This window comes from Trichosurus vulpecula, chromosome 2, assembly GCF_011100635.1.
Source record: "Trichosurus vulpecula isolate mTriVul1 chromosome 2, mTriVul1.pri, whole genome shotgun sequence".
NCBI lineage: Eukaryota > Metazoa > Chordata > Mammalia > Diprotodontia > Phalangeridae > Trichosurus > Trichosurus vulpecula.
The window spans coordinates 150,365,655-150,386,279 of NC_050574.1; the positions used below are offsets into that span (position 1 = coordinate 150,365,655).

General features: G+C 38.0%; 1 pseudogene; it reads left to right on the forward strand.

Moving 5' to 3' along the window:
- The first annotated feature begins 483 nt into the window (after positions 1–483).
- Positions 484–19,990, forward strand: LOC118836782 (annotated as a pseudogene).
- The last annotated feature ends 635 nt before the right edge of the window (positions 19,991–20,625 follow it).

The window sequence follows — 20,625 nt, forward strand, 5'->3', positions numbered from 1 at the left end:
GCACAATTTTAATAAAATTGCCTTTGGATTAAAAAAAAAATAGGGGCATTATCCAAAGAAAGAGATGTGTTAGGAAACCATTAAGATTTAATGTTGTCCATGTAAATCCATAGCTTTGGTTCTCAGCAGTGGATAACATATTGCTACTGCCACAAATGAAGTTTCCCATGTCACATAGACATGTTTTAAGGAAACACGATATGCACAAATCTAGCTATTATACATGTGAGAGGCATATACTAATAAAAATCTGTAATACCCTTTTTCCTTGATGATGGGAAGAAAAGCTCCAGGACACAGATACAGGCACACAGAGACACACACGCACACTTGCACACGTGCATGCACACACACGCACACATACACACATGTGTATAGGTATAGCTATATATGTATGTATATGTATATATGCGTGCATGCATATGTATGTATGTGTATATGCATGTATGTTTGAGTAGATCTGCTTTGCATGAAAGGTACTCCATGAGACATAAAGGGAAGACATGGAGAGAACAGGTCACCTTGAAGCAATATAGCCTAGGGCTGGAGCTGAAAGATGGAGGACAGTGCACTAGAGAACTATCTGCACCAAGGAGAAATGAAAGTGAAGTCCTATGTACTGTTCAGGCTTCTAGAGAAGGTAGGACTCAGAAGAGAATAAGGTTGATTGATCCTCTTCACAGTTGGGAATAGAACTGTTTTTTCCCATTATTGACTGAGTTTGGGTATAAACCTTTTCTACAAGGAAAAGATATCTATATTTCATACACATTATCCTGAATTCTTCCATGAACATCCTTTTGTGGGAAGCAAAATGTGATGGATACTGGCATACCCTGGGTGTAGGCATGAGACAGTGATTTTTGTTAGAGACTCTACAAAATTATTCCTGGTTCTACTTTCTCAGGAATTGGAGCCCAAAGAGTTCATCAAAACCCCTACCCTTGTCTCTCTGCCTCTCTTACTCTTCTGTTTCCAACTGTCTCTCCATCTCTGTCTTTCTATGTCTTTCTCTGCCTGTCTCTTTCTGTGTGTCTTTCCGTATCTGTCTCTTTATCTCTTTCTCTGTCCCTCCCTCTTTCCCTTTCCTTCTTATGCATCTCCTCTCTTTCCACTCTTCTTTCCCCCTCCTCCCCACTCCCTCAATCTTTCTTCCTCAGATAATTAGATAATAAAATCAATCATGCCAGTGTTTGGGTTTGACAGCTATTCAATTAACATTTTAACATTACATGAGAGCCAGTAATGTTTAGTGTCAAGAATGCAAAACTTGAATTCAAGGTCTTCCACTTACTTTGTGTATGATCATGGACAAATTTTTGAGTCTCAGTTTCCTCAGAATTGTTGAAGAGAATTTTTTAACCATAAAATACTATGGAAATTTTAGTTATTTATACAGAGAATCCTTACCCCATAGTTGCAGACTATACTTTAATTCTCACCAACTAACTTAGAAAGGCCTGCCACTGGACTTAAATGTGGACAGACAAGAGCCATGGCAATTTATCACTATGACTTGAAATGCAACTCAAAATATATTCTCTATTTCTGATGGGTCAGCAACATCATTTTCCTTTATGAAGGACAACCAACCTATGGAAAATTCACATCCCTTGCTAATATGTTTATGTAGCACGAGATTGTTAACTACTCATTGTCTAGAAAGTTTGCTTTGCTTTCATTTAACTGGCAGGCTCTATTTTCTCCTTATGCTTGGCATAGTCTAGATTTCCACATTTCAGTGCCAAGTACAGCATTCTGCCCAGGAGGTGCTCAATAAATACTTGTTGTGGAATGACAAGACATATAATAGAGCCTGCCTATTTTAGTTAAGAGAGATGGAGGATGTGTCCTTCCACACATCTTGCATTTAGGTCTCCCAATCCAGAAATTTACCATTGTCTGAGCTCAGATAGTGCATGTCAAGACATGTAGTAGACAATGTCAAAAAATTGATTAGGAAATAGTGAAGTTGGATAAATAGTACTACATGTAGTCTTTCTCAAAACTTCATCAGAAATGTAGAGAAATTGTGTGATTCTGTTAAAACTGTCCTCAGGCATCTTTAACTTTCTAGATTGTTACTTGGTCAGCATAACAGTAGGTCTTTCAGACTGGGGAAGCATTACAAGAGGTCATTCTTTTTTTTATTGAACTGTTTTTCAACAATTTCTCCAATTTATCAGACTGAAATAAGCTTTCCATCAAGAGCAAGTGTACCCATCTTCCACCTGTTTTCTCATTTTCTGTTTATTTTACCTATATTTTGTGTCTGTCCCACTAAAAATTCCACCCTTTTTTTCCTTTTAGGTTTGGTCACTGGCTGTGATGAATCTCATTCTATTCCTTCTTCTTTTACCCAGGTAGGAACTGAGCTTCTATTTTTATTTATTTATTATATTTATAGCACCTGGGCATATTTTATAAATGTGTTTCTGCTTTGAGAGATCTTGTTATTGATTCTCATCTCTGTGGCTTTGAAAATCCCAGGAGGTTCCAAAATCTCATCTTCCCTGTATAATGTTTGGCGTGACAAAGTAGTGTTTTCTAAAGTAGGCCCAAGGACATCTGGGGGCCTGCCATGGCTCATATAGAAACCTCAGGGGACAGATAGTGAGGATATTAGGTGATGGCATAAGGGATTCTAAAAGAAAAGACAAAGATCAAAATCACAAAATATTGAAACTGAAATGGACCTTAGTGACCAAATTTAACCTCCTCATCTTAGCGATAAGTAAAGTGAGGCCTAGCAAAGTGAAATGATTTGACCAAGGTCACAAATCCATTAAGAGATTGAGCCTGGGTTCAAACCCCAGGCCTTTTGATTACAAATACAATGTTTTCCCCCCTGCATTTTTTGTCTCACATTACTTTCTTTTATATACTCTACACTTTAGCAAACCTACTCAGCAATGTCAAAATTCATCCCTCACTTTCCATACTTATGTTGTTCTATGTGCCTAGAATACACTCAGGAGTGTGCTAGTAAATGTTTAAGAAAGAAATCTCTGGGGGAATCGGGGCAAGTGGAAATGTATGCATGACAGACTTGTAACTTTAATTTGCATGGTTAACATTTTCTCCATCACTTTCTCAAGTCCTTTTGTTGTTGTTTGGTCATTTCAGTCATGTCTGATTCTTTGTGATGCCACTTAGGGTTTTCTTGGTGTAAGTGAGGAGGATTTTGTTATTCTTGCTTAGAGTTTAGTTCTCAGGATCCATGGCCATAACAATCTTTAGTTCCCAGGTGTCAGATAATATTTCCCAGGCTCATGACTTGTAAACATCTCCACCATGCTTGCACAGTGAGATATAGGGATGACATAAGTAATATTTTACTACACTTGCATCGAATGATGATATTGTTCAAGTTAATCTGGGAGCTTAATGTTGGCAAGATGCTTTCTTTTTCTGTTGGGCACCGGTCAGTAAATGGAGATTTGGGATTTGGGTGATGCATAGAGGAATGCATGTGCCAGCCTTGATTGGTCCCCATCAAGGCTTGGGGGGGGGGAATCTATGCTTGCCCCAACTGGTCCCCACTGAGGCTTGGTGGACCTGTAGGAGTTGTAGCTACTACTGTTCTCACCCACCCCTGTGAGAAGTGTTGTAGGGAAGCTGTAGGAGTTGGTGCTTCTATTATCAGACACCCCTTTTAGAGGACTAGACTAGTATACAATTAGCTTATTTAACCCCTTATTTTGTTTCGGTTTCTGTCTTCCTATCTGCTCCGATCAAGAGTGAATCTGTGCCAGTGTCTCCACCTGTATAATAATTGGCAGTTGGTATTACCTGTGAAACACTTGGCAAAGATAATAGAGTGGTTTGCCATTTTCTTCTCCATCTCATTTTACAAATGAAGAAACTAAGGCAACAGGATTAAATGACTTGCCCAGAGTTACACAGTTAATAAATGTCTGAGGCTGGATTTAAACTCATGAAGATGGGTCTTCCTGATTCCAGGCCCAGCATTCCATCCACTACACCACTTAGCTGCCCTTCTCAATTCTAGAAATAAACAAATCATAAATCAAAAACTGATTTGTAGCATTTGGTGATTTCTCAGGTATAATTTAACAATAAACTCCCAGGAGTCTGTTTGACCTGGCTCTAGCACACTTCTGAATACAACCCTAAGCACTTTGACCTGTTGATATTATTTTCATCTGTTAACACCTAACTTGTATTATCACTTCTGTGAAGCCTCCACTTTGAAGCACTTTATTTGAGAGAAAATGTTAATAAGATAGCTCCATTGAAGATACAGCTGATGTTTAGCCTGGAGGATAGAAGGCAATGGGGGAAAGATAGCTATTTTTAAATATTTAAAGGGCTGTCACTTGGAAGAGGGATTAAGTTTAGTAGTTTGCATAGGAGGCAGATTTCAGTTTCATTTAAAGAAGTACTTCCTAGCAATTAGCATTATCTGAAAGGAGATTAGACTTTCTTGGGAGTAAAACAATTGGAATCTCTGGTGGGCCTAAAAGATTGAGGGGCTCTTTTCTTCTGAGCTGATACAAGCAATATGGACCAGACTGAGTCTTGAGGGCACCCTAAACTCTAACGAGGGGGTTAGGCTCTCTTTTTCATATTTGTTTTTGTTTTTTTGATGCCTCACTTCAGTCCCCAGCGAGGTTTACTTGAAGCTTATGTTTTGGCTCATGTTTGGAGCCAAATGAGTTAGAAGGAAAGTTGTCAATGTATGGTAATGAATCATGCATGTAAATGCAAATATTTCTTTGTAAAAAAAAAAAAACAAAAAATGTGTTAGATGGGACTGTGATGAAAGAAACTGGATCCCTAAAATTAGATGTACACTATTTACAGGGACTCTATCTGACGGCATAGAACAGAAATTCTTTCAAGCCCTCATGATACTGAAGAACTGGGTTAGAGGAACGTAACAGCTTGCAGAGTGAGCTCAGAGCAAACCTAAGTAACAATAGATTTAGAGGTCAAAGAAAATGTTTGAGGCCATTTAACCTAAGTTCCTAATTTTTTTAAATAAGGAATGGAGGCCTAGAGAAGGTCAGTGAATTGTCTAACAACACAGAGGTGGTAGATCCAGGATTTAAACCATACTCCTTTAAGTCCAGAGCCTTCACCTGTGCCATCTTCCAATGCAGACTTCCCCTGCTGCCAATCATTTCCATCTGATGCACCTAGGACCTTCAAAACCTTTCTGATTCATAAGGTTGCTTGCAAGGCTTAAAATTTACATCTTGACATTAATATTTGGTTAATGAAGGAAGGATGAAACAGGAAAGACAGGCCTTTGAAATCCTTTGTTAGGTTTACCTAGACAGGACGTGGGCTTTAACTGACTTGCTCTTAGCTTTATTTAAGGTGGCCAGGGTGGGTAAAAGTGTGAGCTGAGTTTCTCCACCAAGTCTTCACAGAATCTCCAAGCACTATATGATGACACTGGGGGAGTTGAAGGAAGAGAGTATGAGAAGTGAGTAAAGATGAAGCCAAGATGGTGGAGTAGAGGTAGCAACCCATCCAAGCTCTTCTAACATTCGCCTCCGAACAACTTTAAAGAAACCTCAAATTGAATCCTAGAGCAGCAGAGTCAATAAGAGGTGAGGGTGAGACACTTTTTTCAGCCTAAGAAAACTTAGGAGGTTGGAAAGAGGGGTCTGTGACATCCTGTAGCTCACAATCTGGCAAAAGCAGCATTGGGCCTTGGTGGTGGCAAGAACAGCAAAAACAGCAGGACATTTGGGAGCTCCCAGGCCAGGAATGGTAAGGAGGTCTGATAACTGGTCAGAAACAGATTACAGGCACTGGGAGCAAGACCTAGCACTGTTTGTCAGCTATACTACCTATACTCAGGTTTGGGTCACAGTTCCAGGTTACAGTTCCAAGGCAGAGAGGAACATTAGGACTTCCACCTACAGAAGAGTAGAATTATTGGCCAAAATTCCAGGATGGAGAGGAGTGTTTGGGGCTGCAGGAAAGCAGAACACTTGGTCACAGTTGCAGGGCCAGAAGTGCTAGCACCTACAGCTTCAGGAGAGAACAGGGGCCACTCCTAGGTAAAGACTAGAGCACAGACCAGAAGAGTAGTGACTACACCTCTCCTCAGATCACATCATCCTGAAAGCATTGAAAACTTGCAGATTACCAGAACTAGTTCTGAAATAACAGTGAAAAAATAACCTGAAGCTTGGCATAATGCTAGCCCATCCTTAGGTAAGCAGAGACTAACTCTAACATAAAGTTCAAGAAATAGGCTGGAAAAAATTAGCAAACTACAAAAAAAACGAGTATAACCAAAGTTACTAATAGTGGCAGGGAAGACGAAGAAACAAACTCAGAAGAAGAAAACAAAGTGAAAACAACTTCTAGTAATGCTTCAAAGAAAAAAAAATAATTGGACATAAGCCCAAAAATAATTCCTGGAAGCATTAAAAAAAGAGAGAAAAAATTAAAAAAGAGAGAGAGATAAGTAACAGGAAAAAATGGGAAAGATAATGAGAGTGGTGCAAGAAAATTATGAAAAGAAAAGTAATAACTTGGTAAGGAGGCACAAAATTTCACTGAAGAAAGGAATTCCTTAAAAAAACAAACAACAGAATTGGCCAAATGGCAATAGAGGGACAAAAGCTCACTGAAGAAAATAATTCCTTAAATATTATAATTGGGCAAGTGGATGCTTATGACTTCATGAGAGTAAGAAACAATAAATTAAGTTAAAAGAATGAAAAAAAAAGAAGAAAATGTGAATATCTCATTTGGAAAAAAAACTGATCTGGAAAATAAATACAGGAGAGATAATATAAGAATTATTGCATTGCCTGAAATCCATAATCAAAAAAAGAGCCTGGATATCACCTTTCAAGAAATTATCAACAAAAACTGCCATGCTCTTCTAGGACAAGAGAGAAAAATACAAATTGAAAGAATCTACCAATCACCTCCTGGGATTCCAAAATGAAACCTACAAGGAATATTATAGCCTAATTCCAAAGATCTCAGGTCAAAGAGAAAATATTGCAAACAGTCAGGAAGAAACAATTCAAATATTGTGGAGCCACAGTTAGGATCACACATGATCCACAGCTTTCATCTTAAAAGAGCTGAGTGCTTAGAATTTAATATTCCTGAAGGCAAAGGACCTAGGAATATAACCAAGAATAACCTACGCAGCCAAACCAAGTATAATCCTTCAGGAGGGAAAAATGATATTTGATGCAAGGGAGGACCTAGAATAGAAAATCTGACATTCAAACAAAAGATTTAGGAGAAACTACAAAAACAAAACAAAACAAACAAAAATATGAAAGAGAAATCATAAGGAAATCAATACAGATAAGCTATTTACATCCCTACATGTGAAGATGATGCATGTGACTCCTAGGAACTCTAGCATTATTAGGATAGTTAGAAGGAGTATACATAGACAGAGGGCACGTGTATGAGTTGATTATGTTCGGATGATCTTAAAACAAAAGAGGCATGAGAAAGTGTGATGCAGTTTGAGAAGGGGGAAAAGAGAAGAAGAATGGGGAAAATTATTTCACATAAAAGAAGTGTGCAAGGAAGTTTTTACAGTAGAGGGGAAAGTGGGATGGCTAGTAATGCTCGAGCCTCATTCTCATCTGAATTGGTTTAAAGATGGAAATACACACATACATATACATTTTATACACATGTATAAATGTGTATATATATATGTATATGTGTGTATATGTACATATACACATATATGCATATATATACACACATACACATATACACATACATAGGCTTTTGAGGAGGTACAAGGCAAAGAGAGAGAGAAAGATAAACAAAAGAAATTGAATAAAGAAATACACAGTAATCATAACTGTTAATGTGAATGGGATGAACTCACTCATAAGATAGAAATAAATAGAATGGATAAGAAACCAGAATCCAACAATATGTTATTTACTTGAGAGATACTTTAAACAGAAAGACACACACAGTTAAAATAAAGGGCTATGAAAATAAAGACTAGGAAAAGGTTAAAAGGAGAAATTATATGGAGGAAGCAGGTAAGGGTTGAGGGCTGATAGTATTAGTACCTTACTCTCATATGGGTTGAAGAGGAAACAACATATATATCAGAAGAGATTTAGATGTCTTCAGAACTTCTATAACGGTGAGAAAACTGGGGGATAGGGTGGGGGAGGGACTTTTAGAAGGGAGGATTAAGATTAGAAGGGTGGGGTAAATAGATAAGGAGAGAGTTTTAGAGGAGAGGGTAAAATAAGGAATTAGAAGGTAGAGGGAGATAAGGTAACTGGGATAGGGTGAAAAAAGAGGCTGAGAAGGAAAATAATGATTAAAAATAAGATAGGGAGAAATTCACAAATAGCCTATGTGAATGGGATGAACTCATCCATAAAACAGAAATGGATTGCAGAATGGATTAAAAATCAGAATCCAACAATATGTTGTTTACAAGAAAATGAGAGTTAAACACAGAGTTAAAATGGAGGATTGGAGTAGAATTTATTATGCTTTAGGTGATGCAAAAAAAGGTAGAGCTAAAATTATGATCTCGAACAAAGTTATGGCTAAATTAGATATAATTAAAAGAGATAAACAGGGTAACTACATTTTGATAATTATATATATATATATATATATACATATGTATAGAACAATTTTACATATATACCTATTCATATCTAATGGTAGCCATCTTTAGGGTCAGGGGAGGGAAGAAAAAAATTTACATGATAATTTTGTTGTATATTTGTTGCATATTGCATACATACAATTATATATATACATATATAGATATAGTATACATCTAAATATACACAGTATATATGCATATATGTGTGTGTTTGTATTTATGTGTATATATGTATGTGTGTATGCACTTACACACACACGCACACACACACACACACACACACACACACATATATATATATATATATATATATATATATATATATATATATATATACACAGAGAGAGAGAGAGAGAGAGAGAGAGAGAAAGAGTATATTTGTTCTTTCCTTCTTTCCTTGTCTGATTGTCCTGACCTCCAGGGAGGGAAAACCCACTCTGTCTTCAGGCAGCCCATTCTACTTCAGGACACCTCTGAAGGTCACACGCTTTCTCTTGTCTGTCTCTCTCTCTAGTCTTACACATAAGCATGAACACTCCAAATACCCACAGCTCCACCCCTAACACCCAGGTACATGCCACCTAGGGAAAGGCAGACCCATTTTGGCCTCTGTTCAATTCCTCTGAAGGAGCTTTATTTGCAGTTTCATCCCCTGCATACACCCCTCCCACTGGTATTGGCAGATGGGTGACAAAGGTGCCATTGGCAGATAGGTGACAAGGGTGGCATTTGCAGAGGTCATATTTGTGGATAGGTGACATTGGCACATAGATGACATAGACTCATAGGTGACATGACTGACATTAGCCCATTGTTGGTGTTTGTAGAGAGGTGACATGTACAGATAATTGATAAAGGTAAAATTTCCATTCAGGGGACATAGGTGGCATTTGTAGTTGTATTACATGGGTGACATGTGGAAATTGCTGTCACAAGTGGCACTGGTAGATGGGTGACATAGGTGACATTGGCACATAGGTGACATACTCCACTGCCACCTCTCCTTGTCTCCCCTCCATGTTGTCATGTCAGGGGCTGGATTTGAACTCAGATCTTCCTGACTGCAAATCTGGTGCTCTATCAACTCTGCCGTGTAGCTGCTCCTTTAACAAGATTTTCCTTGTTAATGGATCTGAATGGATCTTTAAATCCCAGGGTACAAAGAATAATCCTTCCTACCTCCCTTAACTACTTTTACTGGCATCTCATTTCCCAAAATGCATTGGGGTTGATTTCCTTATGAGACATTTTGAAGAAGTGAAAGAGAAATCAATAAGTCTGCATTCCAGGTATTCTATGAAGAGTTTTTTTAAAGGTGTTATGGCAATTAAAGTGGGACTTTTTTTTTTTTTTTTTTTTTTTACTGTTTTCTGTTTTGTAGCTCTTAGGTAATCAAGTGCCTTTGAAGAGTCTGGCCTTTGATTAAATCAAGAGTCTTTGATGATCTGCTTAAGAAACAAGAAAGCCTAGTTCACATAGGTTTGAGTTGCATGGTTGTGATGCCCTTTGACTCTGAACAGGGTATATAAACTCAAAGGTTAGCATTTTGTTTGAGACTTCTCACTCACTGGAAGAGTTTTGTGTGATTTGACCAGACAAGACTCTGGGTAGCCGTTATTAAGGAGCCCCGCAGCTTGAAAACCTAGATGTTGGTGCTTCCCTGGTAACTATGTACTGAGATATTGGACAGAAAGCTAGAAGTCTGTCTACTGGCTTGTGTTATTTCATCTGTTGATATTTTCTGTTTGTAATTTCTGTTTGTATTTGCTCTGAAGTTCAAGGTGCTATCTTTTCCCCCTGAAATAAGTGAATGATATATGTATGTTTGATTGAAGTGAGATTGTTAATCCCTTAGAGTTGCTTTCCTTAGAAAAGCGGATCAAAGAATCTGTGCTAGCAGCCTTTCTGTGTGCTGGTGTTGTTGGTCTTACACAGCCACAGTAGCGGCAAGCAGCATTGTTGTTACACTAGTCTCAGTCACTAACCATGTGGTGAATAGGAAAATCTTTGACTGGCTGCTGAGCTTCTGCCATGACTCTCCTGCCCCTGTTCTTTCAGCTGCTAAATTTATATACTACCTGGTAAGACAAGCTAAGGGAATAGGCCTTAAGATCTTCTCCCCATGGATGTCACAGGGCTATAGAGAAATGGGCCTTGCTCCTTCGAGGTTGCATTTTTTTTTTCACATTTTAGGTAAAAGGAATGCAATGTTCTTACCTTGTGAGTTTTGAAAGATTAAAAAAAAAAGGGTGAACCACAGGAATCAAGAAAAAGAAGTCCAGATGAGGTTTTGTAGTCAGTCAGGGATTGATGCCCCAAGGAGTAAGATGTGACTTTCTGGACCTAGGCCAGTGAAGCTGAGATGAAGATTCAAATGGTGGGCATGCCATGTAAGGACAAGAGTTTGATGGGAAGTATGCAATGTGGTACCTGAGTTAAATTTTGAACCTACTCCTCCCCAAGAGCCAAAGAAATATGAGAGAGAGAATGCCTTTTAAGACTTTGCCAGTTTTCCTGGAGCATAGAGTTCATAATGGATTCCGTTCAAGTGCTGATTTTACAGATAGAAAGTTGGACACCTTATAGCAATGAATTCTATGTCTCTGACTCCTGGATTATATGATTACAGATGGTTGAGTAGGGATTAATTTTATAGATGTAATGATAGATAGCACAAAATGATGGCTCATGCCCTCCTGAGTTCTTTATTGTGTGGGGAAGAAAGACTGACCATGTCTTGGTAATTCAAGCCATAGGGTCTCCTCTCTCCACAGGGTGGCTTCCTCACCTACCTCAGCTATGTTTTGACAAGGGCTCATTTCCCTAACAGAATGTTGAAAAGTATATACTGATTGGTATCCACCCTCCAGCGTCCAGATTGCAATTTCAAAATGGAAATGGGAGATACATATAGTTCTTCAATGCAAGCCCTTTGGGGTATTCTTTTAGCTATAAAAATATAGTTATAAAAGTAGCATTTCCTTTCTGAGACATGTGGTAAATCTTACCTATTATATTTCAGTTAAAGTGTTTATAATGAGCTGAGTAGAATGCAGGAATACAGTAAAAAGGATATAACATATGTTTCTATGGGAAGGATGCTGGCATTCAATATAGTAAAAATTTGTAAAATGAAGGTGGGGGGAATTTGAAGGGGAAAACAAAGAAGTTCAAATAGAATTAGCCTAAGGAAGTGTTTTATTATATTGTTTGCTTTGAAGTTATTAGTTTTGACATTGTATAAGTGGACAAATATAAAAACTCTAAATTTCTATGACATTTCCCCCCAAATAATACATTTAACAGAAATTGAACTTAATGTCCCTATTTTGCAAGCCATGATCAGAATGGAAGTTCTGTCAAAAGTAATCACACTGACACTCTTTTCCCTTGGCTTTCTCTTCTCCAGCTAGGTCAGTGTTTACAGAGGGGAAAATTCCTGGCATTTAACTGGGAAAAAGATCTCACAGTTTGGGTAAGTCTTTTAAATACTGAAGATAGTATACTGAAGACCACACAATAATTCACTGGAGGAGTTGGGAAGAAGGGCAAACTCTCCCAGATAATAATGTGTGCTTTTTCTATACAGGCTTAAAAACAAACAAACAAAACAGAAATGAAAATAAAGCAAAAGCACTAAAGTTTTCATTATAAATAAATAATTCAAATATATATTTTCAGATCTATTTCTACTTAGGGGAACCATAAGCAATTGGAATATTATGCATATAGGTGAATATGTTCGGGAGAAAAATGTACTTTGGGAGAACATTTCTTTAAAATTTTTAAAATAAAAGGGCATTCTAATATGTTTTGTTTGCACTGCAAGGTCGTGATAGATGATTATGAGAGACATTGCAATGACTGTCCCAGAATCATTGCTCATCCAGTAAAGTTAATGAACTAGTAGTATTGGGCATGAGTCACAGAGGTGGGGGTGAAGGGTGAAAAGGAATGTGAGGTGAATGAGTGGGTATATGTGTCAATTGGTGTACCTTTTCTGATCCTACTTCTGCAGCACTAATGTCACAGATCAAATTCTGGGAAGATATACACAGACATCGCTCATGGCCCTGGTCAACTTGACAAAAGGAAAAATCATGATAATGATATAAATTGATTTCCTCATCCTTGGAGATGTTGAAGTAAGGACTGGGTGATAACTTGTTAGGTGTGTGGTACAGGGGGCTCCTTTTCCAGTGTGGATTTGACCCCATGGTCTCTGTGTTGTCTTCTAACTGTGAGATTCTGTACTTCCTAAATCACATGGTATCTTATTGTGGGGAGAGAGGGAATGAGACTCAGAAGGAATAAGGAATGGGGAGGGAAGAAGAGATAGATCTATTTCTCCAGAAGAGGCTTCTCCTTTTATAATCCAACCCCCTAACAGACATCCCCCCCACCCCCCGCACACACACACCACATACATCTGTTTTATCGCATTAGTCTTAAGTCAATTACATATGACTTTTAATTTGTGGATGTTAGTTTTTTGGGTAATGAATTCTCTTTTCTGAAAAATGCATAGGTTTTGTTATTAAAGAGGAGAGAATATTCTACTTCTGGTGTTTTCTGTGTAACTTATTAATGATAATAGGATTACCTGTTCCTCAGGAGGGACTGATGCCCCATAGGACTGTTCATTAACATAGGCAAAAATGCCGGTGATAGACAGGCATTGTACCTTTAAAAATAGAACTATTCTCAAAGGACTCATTAACAAGAGAGCATGACATAAATACTATACGTATCTTCAACCACAGCAGTATTCCTTCCTTCTCTGTTTAGTGTATAAGTTCCAAGTCCTTCAAGAGGGTTAAATCAATTAAAGACATACTAACAGGCAGGGATTTGAAAATTTTACCATTTCAGATATTTATTACGCCTTTAAAAGTACTGTTGGTTCAGTGTATCTCTAAAACAAGCAATACCTGTTTCTTAACCTCTATGGACATATTATCACGAAGAATCCATCATCAGTAGCAGATTTGAGAGAGTAAACCCTGATTTCTCCAGATGAATATATTACCATTAACTCATTTTTCACTAGCTGAAAGACAGAATGTTTAATTAGAACCAATATTATCCAGGCATAGCTAGAATTCTGTCAAAAAGAGCATGGAGAGATTTGGCTGCTGTATAAATAAAATATACTCTAGGATCTGTGGGTCCTTTAAAAAAATCCACAAAACTCTTTCAAGATATATGTAAACCTTAATTTTTTATTAGAGTAGGAGACAAGAGTACCATTCCTCGTAGAAAGCCCTGTGCTATATACTGTACTATATTTTTACTGCCTCAATAAAAACCCAAGAGATTTGTTTTAAAGGTCACCACATTATGGTTTTTCCCCTTAAGAAAATGCAGTAGTACACCTTAGTTAAACAAAGGATCATGCCTCCTCATTTTCAAGTGAATTCAATTTAAATATAGGACATATGAAATGTAATCCTAGGCAGGGTTATAATTAAAGTGAAAGCCTTTGAATATATTTCTAGGCAGGATGAGCATTTTTGGTCTCCATGTGTAAAACCCACTCAGCTGAATTTCAATGCTATATGGCAATATTGTCTTTCACGCAACTTAAAGTACAAAGACATCTAAAACTGGTTGAATTTACCCATCTTCCCTTAAGTTGAAATCATTTGAATGTCATATTCTTATGAAGAATTCCTGTAGGAATCAAATATTGGCATCTATACAGTACCAAGTTGTGGTGAATCCAGAAAAATGGGTGTTAGAATATGGACTTGATGAATAAATGTGTTCATCGAACCCAGGTAGAACATGTTCTTATCTCAGATTTCAGCCACTCATCCAAGTGGTTCAGTTAAAATAATAGACATTCTGAAGGAAAAAAATTAAGTGTTCTATTCATTGACCTGTCATAGTGGTTATACTATTGAAATCTTAAAACTGCTGTAGGTAGCCTTAATGTCTGCTATTATAGAACCGTTCCACACAAAGTACACTACCAAACCACTGGAGCAAATTGCCCTCAATATATTGATTGACAAATCATTAGAAAGAGTGCCAAAGAAGTAGGCAGTGGATCTATAAAGAGAAAATACTGTTGCCTTAAAGTATTCAAAACAAGCAAAAGTAATGAATAGACCCAGATTTTTGTAACTCAGTGGATCCATAATTTTACCAGTCTGAGTGCTGTCACCACAGGTAGCAAACCTTGTACATCTGAACATCTCATCCCCACTGCTTTTAATACATGCCTTTCTTTTATAGCTGGACTATGGTGTACTGATGGCCTTTGGGAACTTTTAAAATTACAGTGGTAACAGTGTTCAATTAGGCTAACCAAATTTGTCTGTCATTCTTATTAATTGATTAATCCATATAATTTTCTTTGCACATGTCGTCAAAACCTTTTCCACCATTTCTTATGATCCTTCTGATACTTGGTAAATGATTGCAGCCTATGTATTCCCATTGTTAATTCTTCCAAGAACATGGTGTTACAATTTTCACAGTTATATAGTCTTATTGGGAGAAGGTTGGTGTTAAAGAAATTGGATTTCATGGCAGCCAACAGTTTAGGATCATAGGAAGAAGTATGAAACTTCTCAAATGTAATGTGGCATGATCTCTACCTTTTACTTGGTTCTGGACCCAGCTCATTGTCACAAACAAAATATAAGTAAGGCATCTCTAAATCACTATTGATTAGAGAAATGCAAATTAAAACAACTCTGAGGTACTATCTTACACTTCCCAGATTGGCTAATATGGCAGAAAAGAAAAATGATAAATGTTGGAGAGCATGTGGGAAAATTGGGACACTAATACACTGTTGGTGAAATTGTGAATGGATCCAACAATTCTGGACAACAATTTGGAACAATGCCCAAAGGTCAACCAAACTGTGCATATCCTTTCATCTGGCAATACCACTATTAGGTCCGTATCACAAAGAGATCATAAAAAAAGAGAAAGGGACCTAAGTGTACAAAAACATTTACAGAAGCTCTTTTTGTGGTGGCAAAATTTGGAAATTGAGGGCATGTTCATCATTTGGGGAATTGCTAAACAAGCTGTGGGTATATGAATGTAATGGAATACTATTCTACTATAAGAAATGACAGGCAGATTTCAGAACAACCTAGAAAAACTTATATAACCTAATGCTGTAACAACAATGTAGCTAGCAGCTGCTATGGAGGTGAAAGACCAACAAGACCAGCACACAGGAGGGCTGCTAGTACAGGTTCTTTGATCTGCTTTTGTATTGGTAATTGAGGTGGGAATTTTTTTACTGTTTTAGAATGCCAAATTAATTAAATGTCTTTGATTGAGTCTAACTAGGTGCTAAACCCCAGGCCCAAACCCCTAATTACTAGGTGCTAAGCCAATGTGGGTGCGAAGCCCCCAGGGCCCTAAGGAGAGTTGCTAAGACCAGAGCCAGTAGTAGGAGCCTAAGTACTGGTAGCTCAGATGATGTTTGATGACCTCTAAAAACGGTATAAAAAGAGAGAACAGAGCTGTTTGCTTGGGGCTCTGAACCACTGGAGTAGTGGCCTGTGACTCTGGGCCAGCTGTTGTGAAGATCTCCCTGGCTCGTGAACCCAGATGTTGATGGTTTCTTGCTAACTATGAAATGTGATCTGGTCTGTTTATGTTGTGTATGTTTGTAATTTGTTTGCATTTTCTCTGACGTTCAGGTTGCTTGCTTTTCCTCCTGAACTAAGTGAGTTTATATGTATATGTTTGATTAAAGTAAGATTGTTAACCCTTTAACATTGCTTTCCTTAGTAAAGCAGATCAAAAGAACCTGTGCTGGCAGCATTCTTGTTGTTGGGCTTTTGTTGGTCTTTCACCCTCACAGCAGCTGCTAGCCAAATTGTTGCTACAGCTTTTTCTAAGGAAAGCAACTTTAAGGGGTTTACAATCTCACTTTAATTAAACATACATATATCATTCACTTAGTTCAGGGGAAAATTTAAGCACTCTGTACTTCAGAGCAAATACAAACAGAAATTACAAACAGAGAAAATATAAGCAGAGCAAATAACACAAATCAACAGACAGGCTTCTATCTGCCTGACCAAAGCTATACATATACAGTTACCAGAGAGAGAAGCACCAACATCTGGGTTTTCAAAGCCAGGGGGGCTCCTGAACATCTACCCAGAGTCTCTTCTGGTCAAATCACTTGACACTCTTCCAGTGAGAGAGACCTCAAAGAAAATGCTAACCTCAGAGTATATATACACTTCTCCAGGGACAGAGTACTTCACACCTCTTGTGACCTAATTAGCAAAAGGGTCAGGGCCTTCCTACAAACAAAGGCAACACTCAGTCAAAGGCACTTGATTGCTTTAGTGCTGAGAAGCATGCCAAAACAAAAGACAACAAAAAGTCCCATTTTGCTTGCCCTTACAGATGCAAAGTGAAGTGAGCAGAACCAGGAGAACATTGTACACAATTGTATCAGCAAGGCAAGTTTAATGACCTCGAGGATGACCATGAGCATGCCTGTATCTCCTCTCAGTTCTCTGGTCTCTGCAGCTTCCTGGTTTCCACTCTCTACTCTGCACTTTTTCTGCAGCTCTGTCTTCTTGGAGTTCTTACTTCTCCTCCTTGGAGAAGAATTCTTGATTCATACTTCTGACTTCTGAAATCTCAGTTCTCAATGGCTACCTTCTGGGTATTCTTAGGGCCATTTTTAGGGCCCGAGGGCTTCATGCCCAATCAGCAAAAGGTTGTGGGTCTGAGGCTTAGTGCCTAGTAAGTATAGGCCTGCCTACAAACTTCAATCAAGCTTCCCTTAATTGGCCCCACCTGAGGTCTATTGAGTGGGTTGGGAAGGTTTTTAATTACTGATTAGCATCACAACAATAAGAGCAAAATTGCATGATGATCAACTATGAATGACTTAGCTCTTCTCAGCAATAGAGTAATCCAAGACAATTCCAGGAGACTCATGATGGAAAATGCTATCTACCTCCAGAGAAAGAACTGATGGAGTTTGAATGCATATTGAAGTATACTGTTTTCACTTTCTTTACTTTTTTGTACTTTTTTGGGCTTTTATTGAGTTTCTTCTTATACATCATGACTAATATAGAAATGTGTTTCATGTGATTGCACATATATAACCTATTTCAATTTGCTTACTATATTAAGGAGAAAATTTGGAACTCAAAATTTCATTTAAAAAATAAGTGTTAAAATTGTCTTTCATAAAATACTATTTAAAAGAAAAAATAAGTAAGGCAGGAAGGAAACAAGTATTTATTTAATACCTACTGTGAGCCAGTATCTGTGCTATGCTATACACTTTACAAATATTATCTTATTTGATCCTCACAATCCTGGGAGGTAGATGCTATTATAATTCCAATTTTAAAATTGAGAAAACTGCAGCAGAAATTAAATGATGAGGAGGGTCACATAGCTAATAAGAATCTAAGGCCAGAACTCCAGTTATCCTGGTTCAACGTCCAGTGCACTATCCATGGCACCATTTAGCTGCCTCTAAATAATATGAAAACGGACTTATTAGAATCATTCAATGGGCTATCAGTATAGCTTCATGTCATAATCTGGGTAATGGTTTTTTCATCCACTTTTTTTTTTAGAGGGGGGAAGGCAGGGCAATTGGGGTTAAGTGACTTGCCCAAGGTCACACTGCTAATAGGTGTGCCAAGTGTCTGAGGCCAGAGTTGAACTCATGTCCTCCTGACTCCAGGGCTGGTGCTCTACTCACTGTGCTACCTAGCTGCCCCCCTATCCACTTTTTTTTTTTACTAGTGTAGATGGTTAGGACTATAAACTTTTACATTGTTGTACATTTTGTTGAGAAGGTATTGTAGTATTCTGAGGTTTAATGCAATTAGTACAGTGTTGTCTGTTAACCCTAGTTAACCTACAGCCACCTCTACAAACTCACCATCAATAGCAAATTCTTACTTTGGGACCTCATCAAAATGACCACATATTTCATACCTCACATAAATGTCAATGCTCAATAAATTATAAACAAGGTTACCTCTTTTTCTTAGAATCTTGTATATGTTTAATGTATGTGGGGATATAGCTTCTTGAAAGTGAACCTTCAGGGAAGCATTTTGTTCTGTAGGGTCAGATGTTGCCTTAAGACCAGTTAACACACAAGCATAGTAGAAAGAACACTCTCTCCTTTGTGGCACTGGACAAAACTTCTCTATGCCTCAATATCTTCCTGTGTTAAATAGAGATAACAGTAAATGATATTTTATACTATTTGAGATAGACTGACTGAGGTAATGTATTTAAAAATGTCTTGCAGGCTGGCCTAGGGTGGGCCCTGGGGCTGCCAGCAGGATTGTAGTGGCTGCTATGTATTCTGCCTACACCACGTGGATGCCCTGCTGCCTCCCCCACCCTTCTCTGGGCCCAGACAGGCTCTCTGAGCTGATCCTATTGATGGCAGTCATCTTGGAAGCACAGTCTTCTACCCCACCCTCTGCAGTCCTACCTGCACCTCATGAGCCTGGACAAGTCCACTGGAACATGGCTATTGTATTTGTCATGTACCTGGACTATTGGCCTGACAGCAGAGCCAGACTTTTTTCCGGACTGGCATATGTTGTCCCTTCTTAGCATAGGAATGATTCTGATGTGGGGAGCTGGCTGTACCATTAATGAAGTATGGAATTAGGACTAGGATAAAAAAGTTACAATGACAACAAATTGACCAGTAGCTGCTAGGAATATTTCATCTTTGCACTCCTAGGTTTTCCTTGGAGGACACCTGAGCTTGGCACTATGTATATTCCTATGTCTGAATTATTAGAGTACACTATAACGCTGGGAACTGCATCATCATCTCTGATGGTCATTTATCCTTTGATGAAAAGAATTGCTGATTGGCCTCAGTTAGCCTTAGAACTGACCTTTAACTGGGAAGCATTACTTGGATGGTCTGCCATCAAGGACTCCTGTGATGTGTCTGTTTGCTTACCCTTGATCTCTCTGCAGTTACGTGGACATTAACATATGACACAATCAATGCCCATCAGGACAAATGAAATGATGCACTGATTCGTCTCAAATTCACTGTACTATAGTTCAAGGAAGACACAAGCAGTGGTTAAGCAGCTTTAGCATTGTCATGCTGGGTGGCCTAACTCTGGTTGGACTAAATTGTGACCAGACTCCCCCACTATGCTGTAGTGGCTGAGAAAGGGACTCATTGGGCTGACAAAGGGGCTCATTTGGCTCACCAGATTTGCACTCTGGACATCCATAAACCTGAGGACTGTTGGGATGGTTATTTCCAATAGAACAATAGGATTCCTGCTTTTGATAAGAATTATACTTGGAAACTTATGAAAAGAAAAAAAAACAACAAAGGAACATGAAGACAGCAATTTAGGAAATTAATAAATGAAGCTTAGGAACTTTTCAAACTAAGAGCTACAGATGTTGCCAGAAAAGTAGTTTGACTAGTCTATCACAGTAAGAATAACTGACAGATGAATATTCCCAGCTGAGTCATAATTTCCAGATTAAACAACTTTGCCAATAAAATAATTCACTCCAATTCAGGTATTAGCCAATTCTCAACTCATCTGAAGCTGGGTGTAGCCTTGAATTTTTAGATTAACATATTATCCTGGACAGGAAAATTCTCCTTTAAAAATTACTGGAATTATAGAAGCTTTAGCACCTTTTTAGTACTGTAATGAGGATCTTGCACAAGTGTATTTTGGGGAATGTACTCTTTTTAGAGAAAACTAAAATAAAAGCTGCTATGGGAAAAAAAAATTCTTGAAAACTTTGAAGTCTTATAAAAAGTTAATTTTTATTATGTCTAAAGTAATTAAAATGTTGTTGTTACAAAGGCCAGATCCTTATACCAGGCATTCAGCTCAATTGTTTTTTCCTCTTTGCTTCCACTCCATCAGCATGAACACATACTATTCTGATGACACCAAATGAGCATATAGGTATTAAATAAATTAATTTCATAAAAAAGAAACAAGGCATGTAAATTCTGTGAAACAAAAGTACTTAGT